Here is a 20473-nt window from a genome sequence, read left to right as displayed (position 1 = left end):
TCAAAGCAAAGTTTGCTAATGCTGTCCAGATTAGAAAAGATGACTGATCAAACAATAGTTTTGTAAAATCTATATGCACTTTTACATCATCATAACATGTACTTGGAAAACAATTGCCCAGGTTCAGTCTCCTGTGCGTGGGAATTGGGATAACAAGCAGAGACCCACAGCAGTCCTGGTTTTCAAAGTGTGGTTCACAAGCCTTTTTCCTTGCATCACCCAAGGGTGCCACAGACTTCCGGGCCCCCCTCAGAACTACGGAGTCAGAATCTCTGAGGGCGGGACCCAGGAATCTGTATTTTTTAAGTTTGTAAGTATAGTCATTTTGAAAACCATTAGCCAAGGGTAACAAATTGTCAACATATATCACTCCCTTACACACACAATTTTGCAGTCAGGCACTGGGAAGCACATTGGATCTGGAATCAAAACACTTGGGTTAAAATTATGCTACTTAGCCTTGAGCAATTCACTTATTTCCTATGGCTCCAGTTTTCCTCATTTGCAAAAGGAAAATTCTATCCAGAGTTAATTGACAAAGAATGTCAAAGCATTTGCAATATAAACTCTACAGGATTATATAAATGTCTAGTATTATCATTATTAACTGTCGTGATATCACAAGTCCCCACCCACGGTGCCAGCACCCTAGTCTAAGTGACCATATCTCTTGCCTGGATGAAGTATTAACTTCCTCCTAAAGACACTCTTCCCTCCCTCTCCTTCTATCTCATCCTCGGCTGATTATTCACCTCTCTCACTTAAAACCTTCAAAAGCTTCATGTTGCTCTTAGACTACAGTCTAAGATCCTTAACAAGACTAGCTCTTATCCTTAAAAACCTGATTGACCGAGAGAAGGTAGATTGAAATGCAAAAGATCTAGAGTATCATTGGCTGTCCAGCAAAATCCACCCAGGCTTAATTCCAGCCGTTTGGAGTCCAGGCAGCTAAGACATAGCACAGAGGAGGGGGCCCTGGCTACATCAGAAGACCCAGCTGGTTGTAGGGCAGGATTAAAAACAAAGCCTTGATCTCACAGGCGTGCCTCAGGCAGCCCTATTGAAAACGGATAAAAATACAGTATGAAAAATGTAGGCTTTGGACTGTGTGAGCCTAAAGAAATGATTCTAATTCATAATGTTTATAATAACATGATTAAATATCATTTAAATAGTTAAAAGTAATTTTTTTAATATATAAAGATGCTTGCTGATAGGCATTTTTTAAATTAAATTTAATTTTTTTTTTACACAGCAGTTTCTTATTAGTTGTCTATTTTATACATATTAGTGTATACATGTCAATCCCGATCTCCCAATTCATCCCACCACCACCAGCTCCCACCCCTGCTATTCCCCCTTGGTGTCCATACGTTTGTTCTCTACATCTGTGTCTCTATTTCTGCCTTGCAAACTGGTTCACCTGTACCATTTTTCTAGATTCCTCATATATGCGTTAATATACAATATTTGTTTTTCTCTTTCTGACTTACTTCACTCTGTATGACAGTCTCTAGGTCCATCCACGTCTCTACAAATGACCCAGTTTCATTCCTTTTTATGACTAATATTCCATTGTATATATGTACCACATCTGCTTTATCCATTCGTCTGTCGATGGGCATTTAGGTTGCTTTCATGACCTGGCTATTGTAAATATTGCTGCAATGAACATTGGGGTGCATGTGTCTTTTTGAATTATGGTTTTCTCAGGGTATATGCCCAGTAGTGGGATTGCTGGGTCATATGGTAATTCTATTTTTAGTTTTTTAAGGAACCTCCATATTGTTCTCCATAGTGGCTGTATCAATTTACATTCCCACCAACAGGGCAAGAGGGTTCCCTTTTCTCCACACCCTCTCCAGCATTTGTTGTTTGTAGATTTTCTGATGATGCCCATTCTAACTGGTGTGAGGTGATACCTCATTGTAGTTTTGATCTGCATTTCTCTAATAATTAGTGATGTTGAGCAGCTTTTCATGTGCCTTTTGGCCATCTGTATGTCTTCTTTGGAGAAATGTCTATTTAGGTCTTCTGCCCATTTTTTGATTGGGTTGTTGACAGGCATTTTTATTGATGGAAACATTTTTCATTTTTTAAAATAAACTTTTATTTTATGATAGTTTTATATTTACAGACAAGTTACAAAGACAGTGCAGAGGGTTCCTGCAGACTCCTTACCTGGTTTCCCCTAATATCATCCTTTTTTTAAAAAAATATTTATTTATTTATTTATTTGGCTGTGCCAGGTCTTAGTTGCAGGACGTGGGATCTTCGATCTTCATTGTGGCATGCAGGACCTTTAGTTGCAGCATGCAGTATCTTTAGTTGTGGCGTGCAAGATCTAGTTCCCTGACCAGGGATTGAACCCAGCCCCTGTGCATTGGGAGCACCGAGTCTTAGTCACTGGACCACCAGGGAAGTTCTCCCCTAATATCATTCTTACTAAACTTTGCTACATTTATCAAAGGTAAGAAACCAACATTGGTTCAGTACAGTTAACTAAACTCCAGACTTTATTCAGATTTCACCAGTTTTTCCACTTATGTCCCTTTTCTGCTCGAGATCTGATTCAGGATTCCACATTGTGTTTAGTTATCACATCTCTGGTCTCTTCCCATCTGTGACTGTTTTTCAGATTTTCCTTGTTTTTGACAACCTTAATAGTTTTGAGGAGGGCTGGTCAGGTGTTTCTTAGAAAGTCCCTCAGTTGGGATTTGTCTGATGTTTTCTCATGATTAGACTGGATTACAGGAATTTGGGGTGGGGGTGAGGAGAGGAAGACCACAGAGATGAAGTACCCTTTTCATCACGTTTATCAAGGGTACATGCTATCAACACAACTTATCATTGTTGAGGTCAATCCACCTTGATCACCTTGCAGAGGTAGTGCCTGCCAGACTTCTCCACTATAAAGTTACTTTTCTCCCCTTTCTGTACTACACTTTTTGGAATCAGGTCACTAAGGACAGCTCTCCAGGCTGAAAGTGTGTGTAGTGTGGGTTAGGGATGGGGGCTGGGCTTTAAGCTCCACCTCCTGGAGGGCGGAGTATCTATGTGAATTATTTGGAATTCATCTGTAAGGAGCAGCTGTCTCTTCTCCCTCTCCCCCATTCGTTTATTTCTTCAACCACCTTTTTATATTAGTATAGACTCATGGATATTTATTTTATAGTTTGGGTTATAATCCAATACCATTTATTTTGTCCCTCATATTGTTCCAGGTTTGGCCACTGGGAGTTCTTTCAGATTGGCACTTGTGTCCCTTTGACATGCCCTATCCTTTTTTTGGGGGGAGATTTTTCTTACTTTCTGGCACCACAAGGTACTCCAGACTCATCTTGAATTTTCCCTGCCTCAGCCCTAGTGTTGGCCATTTCCCTAAGGATCCTGATTCCTTTTCTTGGAGAATGGTATTAGAAACCAAAGTCTGGGTGTTGAGTATAAACTAGAATTTTAAAATACATTTTTATAATTATAAAATTAATACACACTGTTGGAAAACTTTTCAAACAACACGGAAATGTATCAAGTAAGACATAAAAAATTCCACCTGCTGATACCACACAGGGCCCTGCGGGGCTCCTGGGGACAAAGACTTTCTGTGTCCCTCATTTCTTTGATTATAGGAAACAGCCTTCATTCAGCCTCCATGACCTTCCCTGAGTTCCAGTGGGCAGATCAGTTGTTAATTAGGGAAGGGAGAGGATGAGAGACCAGGGAGAAACAAATAGTCAAACAGAACAACCTTGGGGGGACTTCCCTGGTGGCACAGTGGTTAAGAACCCACCTGCCAATGCAGGGGACACAGATTTGAGCCCTGGTCTGGGAAGATCCCACATGCCACGGAGCAACTAAGCCCGTGAGCCACAACTACTGAGCCTGCGAGCCACAACTACTGAGCCCGCGAGCCACAACTACTGAGCCCACATGCCACAACTACTGAAGCCACACACCTAGAACCCGTGCTCTGCAACAACAGAAGCCACCACAATGAGAAGCCCACACACTGCAACGAAGAGTAGCCCCCGCTCGCCGCAACTAGAGAAAGCCCGCGCACAGCAACAAAGACCTAATGCAACCAAAAATAATGAATGAATGAATGAATGAATTAAAAAAAAATCTGCCTGCCAATGCAGGGAACATGGGTTCGATCCCTGGTCTGGGAAGATCCCACATGCTGCGGAGCAACTACTGACCCTGCCTGGGCAGATGTAATGACCCGTGTTTCATATGGCGAAATAAATAAGCCAGGAGAAAACAAATACAAAATGAACCTACTGGATGGGTCAAGCAGAGGTGGGGTCTTGACTATGTCATGAAGAGTAGAGAAAATGCTTATGGGTATAATAGGGTGTCCCAGCTGAGCCAGGAGGTTGCTAGGTTGGAAAGCCCTGTCACCAGCAAGGGCAAGGTAGTCCTTCCTACAGTCAGCGTGTAAGGGAACTAGGGTTTTGCTCAGATTCTACCAGAGAAAGCAGACAGAGCCACAGGATAACACAGCAACGTGATAAGCTCATACCCTCCATAAGGCCTTTGCCCGTGCTGGTCCCTATGCAGGGATGCTCTCTACATCATCAGTCTCCTTTACTTCATTCAGGTTTCAGCACTAACGTTACCCCTTAGAGAGGTTTTCCCTGATCTTGAGATTTAAATCAGCACTCACGACATCGTTACCCAGTTGTCATTCCTTCAGCGTATAGTCACTACCTGAAATTACCTTGCCCACTTGTTAGCTGTCTCTCTCTTTCCATAGGAATATAAGCTCTGTTAGAGCAAGCATCTTTACTGTCCTGTTCATTAGATATTTTTTAAACAAATGAATAAGCAAAGAAAATGACTCTTCTGGCTTGAGGCTAGGTAAATAAATCACATCTTTCAAAAACGTCCAGCATAGCAGATCCTTCATAAAAGATAGTTATTATAATGACTATTATTTATAGATGTCATGAAATATCAGAAGCCCTGACTTCAATGCTTCCGACTCTTCTTAAAAACAGGGCCCAGAGGCCAGGGCAGTAGAGGCTGAGCAGGCGAAACAGGTGGAGGGGAGGAGGGAAGGCCTGGGATAGCTGCTGCAGCTTGCCTAGGAAAAGAGCTGAGGGGGATGGGATGGGCAGCTCAGGAAGATGGGAGGGGGTGGGGACTCCAGGGACTTCCAAGAGAAGCTGAGATGTGGGCTGTGGGAGCTGAGATTGGAAAGGAGCAAACCCTAATCTGAATCTTGTTTAAATCATAAATTGATGATGGCAAGGACTCGTTTCATTCAACTTCAAAATTCCAGAGTACTTATATTGAGGGTCTATACGTTCAAAGCACTTGCTGGTCCCAGCGCAGGAGAGAGTTGAGCCCAGATATGGCTCAGGCCCCTTAGGATACATTGTTCTGGAGGATACAGAGAGGTAGGTTACAGCTAACTATGACAGTATAATAACCCTATACTAGGGATTCCCAGTGGAGGTTGGGATGGTCTTACAAAGGATGCCTTGGAAAGAGAGAGTAGGGCTGGCAAAAAGGATGAAGGGGGTCTTTTTGAAGGGGATCAAAGCCACGTTGGTGATTGAAAACACAAAACTCAGGGTAAGTATCTATTTCTTGTTTGTTGTGGTTTTTTCCCACTGATCTTATGTCAACAAGTTCAGGGTCACTTTTAACTGGCAATAATATGGTCGGAAAAGATCATTTCACTAAGATAGACTGCTTATCTGAGGTCAGCAGAGCTATCAATAATTGGTTTTTGTCTTTTCAAGAACAAAATAAGCTGAAATTCAAGAACTGGGCCTGAATGACTATCTGTGTGACTCGCCAAAGCTGAGCCCCTGCACAGAGTGAGCCCGGCTGGTCACGTGGTGCCCTTCAGTCTTGGGACCACGTCTTGACCCCCTTCACAGGCAAAACACAAGAAGGACTTGTCACCTCTCAGCACCCCCCTGGGTTTTTTCTGACTCTGCAAAAAACAATCAAATAAAAATTTTATCTTCCCATGATCAGAAAATATTCTCCATGAGGACTTTTCCTAGGACCTTGAATTTAAACTGCTGAAATTCTTTATTACCTGCTAACCTTGTCAGCAGCCTTTTTGAAATGGAGAACTCACCTTTAAGGAAAATCTGCACTTTATTATATGAATGGTAAAAGTTAAGCCTTTAGTTAACGTTCAAAAAAACCCCACATTTTTGCCTTGTACTATATATATAGCAGCAAGTGTATTCTAAGAAGAGGAAGACTTAAGACACACCGACATATGGATCGTACACCTTTAAAGATGTCTCTGTTAGTAGGATTCTGAGTGTCATATACACTGAAGTTAATTGAAAATGAGTCACAACAAAGAGAACAAATGAAACAACATGCATAAACTTTTATAGAGTAAAAACCTATCAAGCATAAAGTGGTCATCAAGCACTTACCATATGTTCAAAACCACTCTGTGTTTACCCAAGCACAGTAGGGCTATCTCCAGTTTTGCACAGAAGGTGTGTGTCCAGATTCATTGGTAGGTTGTATTTTGGTTTTAGGGTTTTTTTTTTTAACTCAGAATAAATTTCTTGTAGGCATACATCTTTGTTTCCTATGTTATGTGTTAAATAGATTTTGTGGGCTAGCTTAGGGCGTAGCCAGCATATTGTTTATATGGAAAGTGTCACCACATTTCAGTTTATAGCTCAGTTGCTGGGACTCACCACCCTGCTCCTTTCCCCCAGCTGTGGAAAGAACACAGGATAATAGTGGGAGGGGCAGGATCACCATTGTGGCTTCTGATGTCTCTTCTGTTACCTCTGAACTTGGTTCCTCCTCGGGTGTTCAGCCATTCTGTCAGTTCTTAAGGAGAGAATTGGCTCCCTTTGAGTTTGCGCCATCATAGGACTTCCGGTTTGGGACCCATCCTCTCTTGTTGCAGGTTGAGTTGGGCTTTCTGGACTCCTCTCTTGGACCCATGTCCTCTCCACTGGCCCTTAGATGCACAAGAGCTCCAGAGGCTGGTCCTGATCGGAAAAGGAGATGATGCCAGGCCATCAGGAGAGAAGAAAGTCTTGGCTGGCTCAGCAGTCTGGGCAAGGTGGTTTGTCTGGGGCTCCTTGGGATAAAGCAGACTAGGTCTGAGATCTCTGTCTTCAGCTTCCCACATCCAAGCAGGGAACCCAGCACTCAGCCCTTCAGATGACAGGGAGACTCATGTATCAACTTGAGAATGAGAGGAGAGGTCCCACCAAGGGATCCATATGCCCCAACTTTACCAACAATCCTCAAAGTTCTCTTGGTCAGCACCCAACACCTGCTTCTAGGACAAGGTCAGAGGCAATTCCAGGAGTGGGGCATCAAGTCATTCCTGTGTTCAGTGTGTATTCTCTACTTTTTCAGTTTTTGCAGGGTCAGTGCACGATGATTCTGGGCGGGCCTCATCTTGTTGGAGTCACGTGTTCTCCAACTTCCCTGCCATAAATGGAACTGGACTAAACTGAAGCAGAGGTTCCCTTTGGCTGGCTTCCAAAGTAGAGTCTGGTCAGAGAACTCCAGAGTGATTTCGAAGATGTGGGTGGGGACAGGCACTGGGTACGTGGAAAATTGAAAACCTCATTTAGTTTCACAAAGTGCATTCAAGGTCTTGATATAGACTCAGGGTACCAGTATCTAAGGGTAGAAATTTATAAATGAAATTGTTTTCACTACTCCCAAAGAATGGTAGAAAGGTAAACAAGAATTGCCTAAGTAGGAACCAGGGAAAACTGAGAAGGAAAGCCTGGATCCTATTCAAGGTGGAGGAGAATTATGGTCAGGAGTTCAAATTCAATGTCATATTCAAGAGTAATTCAGAACAAGCTCAAATCCAGTCCTGGCAGGTAGCAAAGTCCAAGAGAGACAAGGGGGTGGGAGTGACAAGTCTGGGCAATATTTAAGCTTCTGAGGCCAATAAGAAATCTTGAATAGATCAAGGAGGAAATGACACATCAGAAATGATTCTATGAGGATTTATTAGAAGCTTATCCTAGCCCTAGGGTTAAAAGCTGGTATCTACAACTTTTGATGCAGATCTTTCTTTAGAGACACTTTAAAAAAAAAAAAAGAAAGCTGGTATCAACCTGACAGAAGGACAGACTCACCTGTTGGCTGGGTTGAGGTAGGCTCGATCCAGGCTCAAGGTCTGTTAGTCAGGCTAACTACACACAGAAAGGAGGGTTGAAGGCCACCGCACAACACCATCACTGGCATTTAGGTCTGTATCTATCTATTGACGCAAGCATGAGTCATAACTTGGCCATGGACTCTTTATAGAGTACCTCCTTCACAGTAAGAAGTAAGTATATTAATCAGGGCTCTTTTCATCGCAAAGGACAGAAACTAAACCCTAAAGTCTAAAGTGGAGAAAGAAATCCATGGGCTAGATAACCAAAAAGTGCATGAGTAAAACTTCAGGAATGGCTGGATCCAGGGGCTCAGATGATGTAATCGAGGATATGTCCTTCTCCATCTCCTGCTTTCCTTTGTGTTAGTTTCAATAGTTAGCTTAGAGTTGGCTTAAATAGTTCAATCTACATGGTGATAAGATGACCATTAACACCCCTAGGCTTACTTCCTTTCTTATTTCCTCTTCTAGTGGAAACAGAGTCCCCAGTAAATTCCAGAATCCAGTTTTTATTGCCTGGTTTGACCTTAGAATCTTTCCCGAACCAGTCATTGTGTCCAGAGTGGTACTGTGATTGGCTACACTTACATCACATTTGACAAGCTCTAGCCAATCACATGGATTGAGAAGTAGAAAAGAAGTGGTTCGCTATGGAAATTTGGTGTACTATTATCAGAAGATCTGGTTGGGGGAAAGGCAAAACCAAAAGATACCCACGACAATGAGTGATTAACTAATATTCTATCAGGTAGAGTCTCTCTGGCCTGGTTTTGGGCACAGCTGAGCCTGCAGGTGGCCAATGACCACTAATGTTTGGGCGTTGTTAGAATAAACAGGGACTAATACAGTTGTGGTGTGTAAAGTGTAACAGCAGGTCTTATATTTGTTTAATGTTAGAGTTTTTACCAAGTGCTTTTCTCAAAGTTTATATTAGTAAATATTATTTAATTAAATGAGCTACATAATAAGAAGAATTACATCTCCATTACAGGGGTGGCAAAACTGAGGCTCTGAAAGCTTAAACAAAAGGCCCTCTTAGTAACAGGTATCTGGTTAAAGCATAAATCCAACCTCCAAATTCATTGTTTATTTCACTCCACCACAATTGCATCTGGGGAAAATATATTTCCAAATGTTGCAGGAGGTTTTGGCTCTTTCTACGTGAGGTGGTAGGGATGATCATCTAATGAGACAATATCCTTGAAGGAATAGTTCAAGGATCAACCTCACTGATCCAGACAGCCACAAGGATGTGTATATGTATGATGTTAAGCCTGTGCTTAAAATCTGATAAAAACAAAAATAAAAATAATGGGAATATCTTATGACTTCTTAACTGTTAATATTTTTTATGTCTGTGTGCATTTATAAGTTACATAGGAAAATACTTACTTGATAAAACACTGAACACTCATGAAATTATTGAGAGAAAAAAATCAAGCATTTATAAAAAGTAGCTTTGAGGGAAATGGGAGTTTTAAAGTCATCTAATTAATTTTTAATGCAAATAACCAACACAGTGGATGATATGTTTATATTGGTAATGGGATGTCAGGCAAAAATATAACTCTGTGCATATTTAAAACATGCTGGTTTCTGTGGCTTATTAAGGCAGCTATGTCACCGTGCTCATGTATCTGTAGATAAGTGTTTCAAATACTTTCCACAACTGGAGAAGAGTTTCAGAGATTCATAGTCAATCCATCAAGAAGAGAGCTTCTTGAGAGAGCCTAGCCTGCACGAAGTTGGCATCTATTCCAAGAACAGAGATAATACCATATACGGTTCTATCTTCCTACTAGGAAGGGGCAGTGAGCACATCTATTAGTCAGGGAAGTGTTTATACTTCGCTTGTCAACTCCAATAATGCAGTTACTTGAACTAAGCTCTCCTTCTTTTACTATAGTCATGAGTGTTTAATATTGCATTTGAAATTCTACAAGTACATTGAAATTTTTACAATTTACTATAACCCAGCAGGTACCCAAATTTAATGACTACTTTCACATTCAAATACTATTAAAGCTAGAGAATGACTACTTTCACATTCAAATACTATTAAAGCTAGAGAACATTATTTAAATTATTGAGCCTTCTTGATCATACAACAGCAAGTTGAATCCTCACTAATGAATGAGTTCATTTTTCTTCTTTGGAATTTAGCCCCTGTCAAACAAGGGGCTTAAGATGTTAGAATATTCTAGAACAGACCTCCTTATAGGATTGTTCTTCAACATTCAAATTAGATTCTTCTTGAGGCAAACTGTTCACTTAGGTACCATAAAGCACCTCCAGGCCCTCTCTACCCACAATGCTTCTGCTCTGAATTCTTCACTTAGTATGGATATTTCGAGTGGCTGTGCCTTTATAATGATATACATACGGTCTTCCCCTTGGTATCGCGGGGGATTGGTTCCAGGATACCAAAATCCGAGAATGCTCAAGTCCCTTATATAAAATGGCACGGTACAGTCAGCCCTCTATATCCACAGATGAGGAATCCGGGGATAGGAGGATCTCGGTAAATGCCACACTCCTCACTTTATACAGTGACAAGGTTTTCAGGCACAGTGAAGATCATTTCTGGTTTCCTTTTTGGTAGAGAACATTTCTGCGTGACAACTGCCACCCTTGGGCTATGCTTTTCCATAAGCTGAGACCTTATATATAATAGGCGTAAGCTCTTGCCTGTGTCACCTAACTTTTCAGGGCTCTGGGAAAAAAAGTGAAAACTCCACCCCCCCCCCCCAAAAAACAAAACAAAACTATTGTTTGCTATCCAATTCCTGAAATTTCAGCCTTGGCTTAAACCATGATGGATAGTTTTCAACATAACTGCCAACCTTGACTGGTAATGACAGATGGGTTCTAAGACCAAATCCAGGTTCAGTAAGAACCAGTGCTGTTGGGGGGACACGGAAGCCCTCTGTAATACAAGTACCCCAGGAGGAAAACTCTTCTGAACTGTTGACAGTCATTTGCACCTTAGTGGGGATGAAACTCTAAAAGTATATAGAAACTGGGAGGAGAGGGAATCAACAGACGATGCGTTCCCAGACACTGGGAGGAAGAGTGATGGGGGTGCAGCAGAGAGGGATGTCAGAGATCCACACAGCTGTGGCTATAACAAAATAAAGCAACATGTTAGCAGAACAGAATTGTTAAAGGGTGTTTCAGGACAGGACTTGAGGTTATTAAGGCACAATGACTGTCCATTCTTGCTGGCTCCAGCACTTATTACAGTGTTTGGGATATAGTGACTGCTCAATGAATATTGGTGTTTTCAATGAATTTTTTTGAATGAATGAATATCTGTTTTTTTAAACAATTAAGAAAAGGCTCTTTCAACTGACAAGAGACAATTCCCCTGCCAGTGATTTTAGGAATGTACTCCTTTTTTCTTTTTATGATTATTATCATCATATTCTTACTATCATTGTCATAATCATCATGAACTAGAATACTGCTGCATCTTACCGCTTAGTCCCATGCCAATAAGGGGTCTGAGTAAGCTCGCATCTATGCTTATGAGTTACCATGTTAGCTATTTATTGCCTTATAAAGGAATGTACTCCTTTGAATCAAAAGGTATGGATGAGAGAACACTAGTTTCATGCTCTCCCTTGATTGAGAGCTCAGGGTCCAAAGAAACCTTACCTTGCTTGAACAAGCAGAACAGATGCAGATGGCCTAAGGGGTAGAAGGTGAAAATATCAGCAACTGGTGCTCATCTTAGAACATTTTCTCATTGCATCCAACTTCAAAAGAAAGCTTCTAATCACCCCTCCCCCTACAGAACACCCTACCACACAGAGACATACACATGCGTACACCAGTCTTTGGTTGTCTTCCCTTGAAATCGTTTTACAGTTAACAAAGAGATTATCTATGCTAGGAACCTGAGGCTAAAACAGATGAGGTGAAATGCCTCTTTGTTCCCTGAACCCAAGCCCAGTATTCTTCCCTGGGCAAATAATGAAACTAGAAATACTGCTCAGATGTATGATCCCAATCTACCTAGGTCCCTGTACATTTCATAATAGCAGTAATGTTGGAGACGCTTGAAAAGAGAATATTTAAATGGAACTAGAGTGCAAGGCCCTTAGTTTAAGGAGTGTAGCAGGAGGCCAGTGGGAATTTCAAACCATCTACCATGTTTTACTTTCTTTTCACGTTGTTGCTTCCCTCTGTTCAGTGACTGGGTCAGGGTTGTTCCATCACCTGGTAACATATGAAATTCCCTTTCATCCTGAGTATTCTGCATTTTCCATTTGAGGTTATGGCATTATTAATCGGAGCCAGAATTCGTTACCTACCTTCCCCACATTTGCTCTGTGGTCCTTATCTATTAATACTAGACTCTGGGAGGATATAAGAAGACCCTAGGCATCTCCATGGTACTGAGATGTGGGCATGCATATGAGGAACTCTTCCAGCGCTAAGGGGTGCATACCATGTACCATCAGATGCCAAGAACCAGCAATAAGGACATAAAGTCAGTGACAAGCCCACCGAGATAAAATCCCCTAACTGGTTGTAAATGTAACATAAGCATATTTTCCCTTCTCACCTCTGTAGATCAGAAGTCAGTAAACTTTTTCTGTAAAGGACCAGGAAGTAAGTATTTTAGATTTGTGGCTCATACAATCTCTGTCACAGCTCTGCCGTTGCAGCAGAAAGCTACTTAGACAATCATAAACAAATGGACGTGGCTGGATTTGACCCACAAGCCATAGTTTGGCAACGCTTACTCTAGATGATAATGATAATAAATAATATTTTTTAAGACCAGGCAAATTCTTTATTATACAGCATTCCCTAATATTTTATTTTTCTGATATATTGCTTTTTTGAGGTACAGTTGATGTAGGATATTATATAAGTACAATATATATTATACAATATAATTGAGGTATAGTTGATGTACAATATTATATAAACTTCAGGTGTATAAAATAGTGATTCACAATTTTTAAAGGTTATATTCCATTTATAGTTTTTATAAAATATTGGCTATATTCCCTGTCTTTTACTATATATCCTTGTAGCTTACTATAATAAATAATAGTGAGTGCTATATACCAGCTACATTATTTTACTTAACTTTCTCAGCAATTCTCTGAAGTGGGTACTATTATTTTTTATTCCCATTTACAGATGTAAAATTTAAATCTTACACAGTTTAAAGGAAGGTGCTTCCTATCATGTAGCTGGAAATCAACACCGCCAGTATTTGAATCTGAGGTTTGCTAACTCAGAGGCTGCTTTGATCCTTTTTAAGGGGTAAGACTTGATGTGCTGATGGGCAGGAAGGTGCTAGCTTGGAAGGAATGGGAAAGATGTTAGAAGACGGAAAGAGAATTTATTTAACTGTTAACCTTTGGTTGATGTTTATCCTTCTGAGTTAGACTCGAGATGTATCTTCAAGACTTTGACACTGGACAGTCATGCTTACTCTGAGATTCTGTAAGCTGATAAACTGGCCTTTTCTCTAAATCACCGTGTTATCTTATTACCTAGAGAGGCCGTGACTTTGAGTAGCAGCCCCAGTAGAGGTAACCAGTAACACTTCATAACTAAATAGTGCTTTACAGTTTACAGACTCATTTGATTCTCATGGTGACCAATCCCTGTGCTTTGCTCTCATTCTGCCTCTATTTGGAAAGCCTTTCTTCCAAATCATCCTCCTTCAAGGTCTTGTTTAAATGCTTCTGCTTCCACGAAGCCTTCCCCAGTGGCGCCAGCCAGAATTAATGCTTCTTTTACTTGTGTCTGGATCACTCTGCATCCTTATCACCTAGAAGGCGTGATATGTTTTATTGTAAACACGTATGTACTGGTCTTCCCTCTTATACTGGTCCGTAAGTTCCATGAGGGCAGGAAGTATGTCTTGTTCCTTCTTTTGTGCCCACAGAATTTGACATGGTTTAGGGGACACTAAATATGTGCTTAATTGACTTAAATTTAATTATCTTCATAACAACCTTGGAATTAAGCTGAACAAATGCTGTCTTCTTTTGCAGATAAGGAACCTGAGGATGAGAGAAAGAATTATTTGTCTTGGGAGAAGGTGTTTGCTAGAATCTTCACATAGTCTTTATTTACTACATGGCTCCTCATTGCAATGAAACTGCTCCGGGGTTTTCAAGTTCCTGGTGGTAATGGGCTTCCAATGGCTCTAATTATATATGCAGAAATGATAAAAGTTAAATTTGAGCACGTGTGACCTCTGAAAAATGATTGCTTACGACACTTCTCGTAGCAACAAGCATTATCTTTGCACAACAATATCACCCGAGATATTGTTGGGAACAGTGATCAATTCATAAATCCGCTCAAGAGATGCTTAAACTCTCTTTAAATTTACTGCAAATTTGTAAGCACAAAACCTCTTTTTCTTATTGAGGGAAAATTTACGTATAATAAAAAGTACAGATTTTCAGTTCGATGAGTTTTGGCAATTGTACATACTCTTTGTAAATACATAACTTTTTGTAAATTTAAATTTGTGTATGTGTGCAAGAGATTATAGGACATATTTGAGACAGAAAGGAACAGGGACAGGCACAAAGAGATAGACCTGGAGAGACGGCATAAAGATAGATGTGTGAAAAGGACCGGAATTGCTCACCAATTCTGACAGGGTAAGTGGTCAAAGAAATACCAAAATAAGTGCCAAACCACCTAAATAGATTTCTTAGAAAAAGAGATTAAGGATTGCTGAGTGATCCCAAGATGTGTGGGCAGAAAGGAAAAGCTGAAGTTTCTGAGATCAAAAGCAAGTTCCTTTCTTTGACAACCTCGTACACATACACAAAGATAAAACCGTTCTTATCAAGGAAAAAGCAAACTGCTGACAGATGCATTCCTGAAAAATAAATGGTCAGAAGGAAAAAAAAAGTCAAAATGGCCTCGGGGCAAGTTTTATATCCCAGAGGCTAAATAATATCTGCCCAGATTGACAAGGAGATATGGTGAGAGGCAGGACCTCAAGACTGAATTTGTTGTCTAACACAGGTACTGATGGGGTACGGAGGCTTTATGTTCGTTACTCCAAACTCTTAGTTTTTTAAACACACAGCAGAAGAAACAACAAACTTTAAGTTTTTAGTTCAACCAAACAAGTCAAGAGTAAATCATGTTTCCATATTTCATATCCCTAATAACCAGACTGAGTTACTAAGAAGTCAGTTTTAAGGAATATTCCAGGAACTCTGGGTACAGATTATATTATAGGATCTGAAAGTGTTTTATGACTCAGGACTTTCTTATCTGATCTGGATTGTAAACTCCCTAGGTTGGCCCAAGGCTTCTAATAACCGAGATAGTCCTATATACCACTCCCTCAATGAAACTGTTTTATCAAACCAGGAGTGTCTAGAACTTCATTACTGAACTGGATTATATTTCTGAGGTCTTTAAACAGAATGCCATTTAACCAAAGAAAAGCTATAAGTCAAACTGATATACTCTCTCCACAGCTGTTTCTATTTTGTGGATACTCCTGTTGTACAAGCCTCTGGACTTAGACTGCCTGGGTCTGGATCCTGATTCTACCACTCCGTTGGCTGTGTGACCTTGGGTAAGTTACTTAACCTCTCTGTGCCAATTTGTTCATCTGCAAAGAGGGGGAGATAGTACCTGTTTCATAAAGACACTGTGAGGATTAAATGAATAATATCCATCCATTTATTTAACAAATACCATTGGACCTTTGTAGCTGAGTGTTCCGCATCCAAGGATTCAACCAATCACAGATCAAAAATATATATTTTTTAATTCCAGAAAGTTCCAAAAAGCAAGATTTGAATTTGCTGTGCACTGAGAACTATTTCTATAGCATTTACATTGTATTAGGTATTATAAATAATCTAGAGATGATTTAAAGTGTACAGGAGGATGTGCATAGGTTACACGCAAATATTAGGACTTTTATATAAGGTACTTGAGCATCCATGGATTTTGGTATCCACGGGGGTCCTGGAACCAATCCCCTGCAGATACCAAGGGACCACAGTTGCATTTCTTGAGCGTCAAGCATGTGCCAGGCAATGGCTTAAGTTCTGGGGGAAACAGCAATGAACAAAATAGGCAAAAGTACCTACCCTCATGAAGGTTACATTCCAACCAGAGAGGCAGACAATAAAAAAGTAAACAAGGACATATACAATGTTAGATGGTGGTAAGTACTATAAGAGAAAAGAAAAGCAGAGTAAAGGAAATAGGAGTTGAGGGCTGCTTTTTAGAGCCCAGGGACAGCCTCGCTGAGGTGACATTTGACACTAAGAATAATATCTGATGCATAAGTAAGCATTTAATAAGTGTTAGTGTCGTCATTATTATCACTATTAATTAGAACCAAACTTAACCAAACTCGCTTATGACAAAGTCCCCAGGGAAGTGGAAAAGGTTAAATTTCTGCCAGGGAGATTATAAATGCTATAAAATACAACACCAATGGTCACTGTTGCTTTGGCAACCTATAGGCTGTCCTCTCTCCTCCTCCCATCCCATTCCTGCCCTCTCCCTTGCATCCTTGACAGCTATGCATAAATATCATCTTCCCACGTGCTCCTGCCTGGAGGTATGTTGTACACTAGCACAGCACCTTATATTTTTTCTTCCTAGCATTTATGTCTCATATCATTAGTGTCTTATGTTGTTTATTCTTATTGTTTTAAGTCTGTCTCCCCACTAGACTGTACTCTCCATGAGGGCAGGGACAGTGTCTGCCTTATTAACTTCTAACCCCAACTCCCTTCATAACTGGCCTAGTTAATGGATGAATGTGTGGTTAGAGGTCTCTACCCAGCTGTGCCCATGATTAGGCAAATGACTGGCAGCGTACCTGCATCTTCGGCACCTGTGTCATGTACCTCTTCTTGCACTTTCATTCAACACAGTTTGAACTTCCCATCATTTTAATTGTAGACAAAGATTGAAGCTCATCCGCAAGACAGTCTTTAAAGAAACAGACAATACCTGTGCAGAGTAAAGAACCAAGAACCAAGCTTACTATTCTAGGAAAACAAAAAGTCCCCCAAGTGGACTTCCCTGGTGGCACAGTGGTTAAGAATCCGCCTGCCAATGCAGGGGATACAGGTTCAAGCCCTTGTCCGGGAAGATCCCACATGCCGCGGAGCAACTAAGCCCGTGCGCCACAGCTACTGAGCCTGCGCTGTAGAGCCCACAAGCCGCAACTACTGAGCCCGCGTGCCACAACTACTGAAGCCCGCTTGCCTAGAGCCAGTGTTCTGCAATGAGAGAAGCCACTGCGATGAGAAGGCCGCGCACCACAACGAAGAGTAGCCCCTGCTCACCGCAACTAGAGAAAGCCTGTGCCCCGCAACAAAAGACCCAATACAGTCAAAAATAAATAAATAAAATAAATAAATTTATTAAAAAAAAAAAAAAGTCCCCCAAGGAGTAATGGTAGTCTCATTTATGTAGTCTGGTATTTAGATCGTCTTGGCATGATCTTATTTGTCGTCATTATTCTAAAACAGCCGTAAGCATCTTGACAAGACAAATCATCACAAACTCTTAATTCATGACCTATGGAGAAAGATCAACATAGCCAGCTTTTAAGTAATTACCCATAAGATGCACAGAGATAGTAAATGTGTGAGTGTGCACACACGGGACGGGACTCAGGGCTAGAAATTAAAGCTGATCTGAGTCGGTCAGATCAAAACTGACCCATTCTTGTGTGTGTTGAGGGGCAGAACTTGTGTGTTTTGATTTTTCTCTACAAAGCAGGATTGCTAGGGAGCAATAATAACCATATCGTTACCTCCTAGGGTATCACAACACACACATCACAGAAGTGATTAGAAGAGGCGAGCCAAGGCCAAACAGGACAGAGGTAGGCAACGATTCTCAGAACATGGTCTGACTCTCTCCCAGAGCAGCAGTGAAACGATTTAGCAGGACCAGGAACTGCACGAAATGTAGTACAGCTAGGGGCTATCTGTCTGGTTTATAGATTATCCACTCCCTTTGCCTTTTTCCCCCCTCGGCCTACATTTTCTAAATGTAAGCCTTGATCATTCTGCATCAGTAGATAAAAAACAGCAAGTAGAAGTAAACTATGATCTTTAGTTGCCAACCGTTACTCCAAGCAAAAGATGGAATGTCATTAGCATAGCTCTTGGTTTATTTATTTAACTAGACACAGGTTTCACTTTTCCAAGCTATTTTTTCTTTACTCCTGGGCCCACCCTCTACTTCAATAGATTTGCAAGAACAGATTGTCAGAAGCTTTCTCCTTGTCCATTTCTACAGTAGGGCTTCCCAGAGGTGAAAGAGAATTGCTGGGGGAAGGCTAGCATGAGTCTGCATGAGGCCTGGGCCATCCTAAGGAAGAAGAAGGCATCCCAAGGGTGAAAAGTTGAAGGGGAAGGTAAAGAAAATGGCCAGGGTTCAGAAACTGACTCATACTGAGAAATGAGCCGGAGGGAACGTCACTGGCTTTATCTGAAGCAGAGGCCACGTCCAAGGGACAGGTTGATACCAGGAAGGAGAGTGCACTGTTAACGGTTTGGTCATGGTTTCTTTATACAAAGCAAATGAGAATCCCAGAGTGAGCTGCCATATCAAAAGAGGAAACTCCCTGGAGAGGAGCCAGCAGGGAAATCGTGGGGTGAAGGGCTGGGAGTAGGTGAGGGGCGGGCAGGGAAGGAATCAAGTCACTGGCCATGTTTGTAGAGTGAGCTGAGACGGCTGTCCCCCCAGTGCCATAGGGGACCCAGCCATGACATGATTGATTTCACACCCCGGGAAGGACCATTTACAAAGAAGCCTGGCTGGTTGTGAAATAGGAGGCCATGGTGTGGGCGACTGCACATCTCTGGCTATTTTTTTCTGTAAGGCAATTATACTAAGTGCTTAACATCAATCCAGAGAGGAAAAATGAGGGCACTGTGCTTTGGGTGGCAAGGTTGAGGAAGGGGGTCTAAACTGTCTCCCTGCCGTAAACAAACATGCACATACAGAAAATGAACCCTCTCAGACGCTGACTTCTGACGACGGGGGCAAGGGAACACACCAAGACCCAAGGGCATGAGGGAATATTAGTGGTGTCAACAACCGCATATGACAAACACTGAAGGGGAGTGAAACTTGCCAAGTGTTAATGGATCTGCTGGAAGTGGAGAAAACTGGGCACCTGCCGTGTGCCGCCTGACCTGTCTCTCCCCACCTGAGCTGTGGCCAAGCGAGCTGTCTCTCTCTTTTCTTCTTTCCTGTTGAGTCAAAATAAAGGTTGCTCTTAAATGTTTTTCAGAACCTGCCCTGACCCCAGAGCCATCAACTGATGTGTGAAGGCCTGCTGGGTATCCGATGCCAGGGAAGAAATGCCACTTGCAGGTGCAAATGCCCCAGGGGCATCCTGAGCGCTCACTCCAATCATTCCTCAGGTGGCAGCATCCCATCCCAGAGGGACAGCCCAGCAACCATACAAACGGGGGTCCCCAGGACGTTTTACGGAACGTGTGCAAAGGGCTGATGTCACGTGAAGGAAATAGACAGACACCCCAAACTGCCAGGGCTATTAGCTCACCTGGAAGCAAGAGACACTGCCTCAGCTCTAGGAAGCCCTCAATACATACCCTGTACTTGTAAAATTGATTAAGTAATTATGCCCTTCAGGAAACACCAAACAATGGAGGAGACCAGGCAAACAGGGCATCGCTAAAAAAAACTATACAGAAAAGTACATTCATTTCAAAAGGGTCCAAGGAAGGAGCATAATGACACAGAATAATCCCTTTGTATTTTTCTAACTTTTTAAATAGACGTTTTCAAAAATAAAGTAGAGAGAATAATAGAATGAACCCCCCATGTACCCATCACTCAGCTTCAAACAATATCAGGATATGTCCTTCTTATTTTATCTGGTCCCATCCCTCTTTTTTCCTGGAGTATTTTAAGAAAAATTCCAGACCTTTTGCTATTTTACCCAGAAATATTTCAGAATGTATATGTAAAAGATCCTTGCATTTGCATTTTTTACAGAAATTTCTATCTCAAGTATCGAGAATTTAAAGAGAAAAATTATTGCCTGGGGAGGCAATAACTGAGAATTTGGAGCATTCTTTCTGCCTACCTGCTCTACCCTGAAGCCTTCCAAAGTCTTGGGTAGGCATGTGTTGCAAAACACTTTAATTAATGTGTGACTTCCTTACCGTACAGTGTTTTCTTTTGCCTGGAAACTACCCCAGAACCCACGGATGGACCCCTAGTGGTGATGTCTGCCCAGCTGGCCTGATTTCAAGGGTAGAGACTCTGGGCCAAGGTGGGCCAATGAGATTCTCTCTGCTGGGGATGTGAACTTGGAAGCAGAAAAAC

General features: G+C 41.5%; 1 long non-coding RNA gene across 3 annotated transcripts in view; it reads left to right on the top strand.

The window, feature by feature from the left end:
• The window catches only part of LOC309615704, a 44816-nt gene extending 25183 nt beyond the window's left edge, over positions 1 to 19633 (top strand). The window contains exons 1-5 of one of the 3 annotated variants that reach the window (XR_014236984.1): positions 11656 to 13408; positions 14149 to 14283; positions 14649 to 14769; positions 15607 to 15707; positions 17057 to 19633. This is a non-coding gene — a long non-coding RNA (uncharacterized lncRNA). The other 2 variants (XR_014236983.1, XR_014236985.1) reach the window with 2 other exon arrangements.
• Positions 19634 to 20473: the final 840 nt, after the last annotated feature.

This window comes from Balaenoptera borealis (genome assembly GCF_965194805.1).
Source record: "Balaenoptera borealis genome assembly, chromosome: 18".
NCBI classification, from domain to species: Eukaryota; Metazoa; Chordata; class Mammalia; order Artiodactyla; family Balaenopteridae; genus Balaenoptera; species Balaenoptera borealis.
The sequence above is the reverse complement of the archived record's forward strand: the minus strand, read 5'-3'. Positions and strand labels throughout refer to the sequence as shown.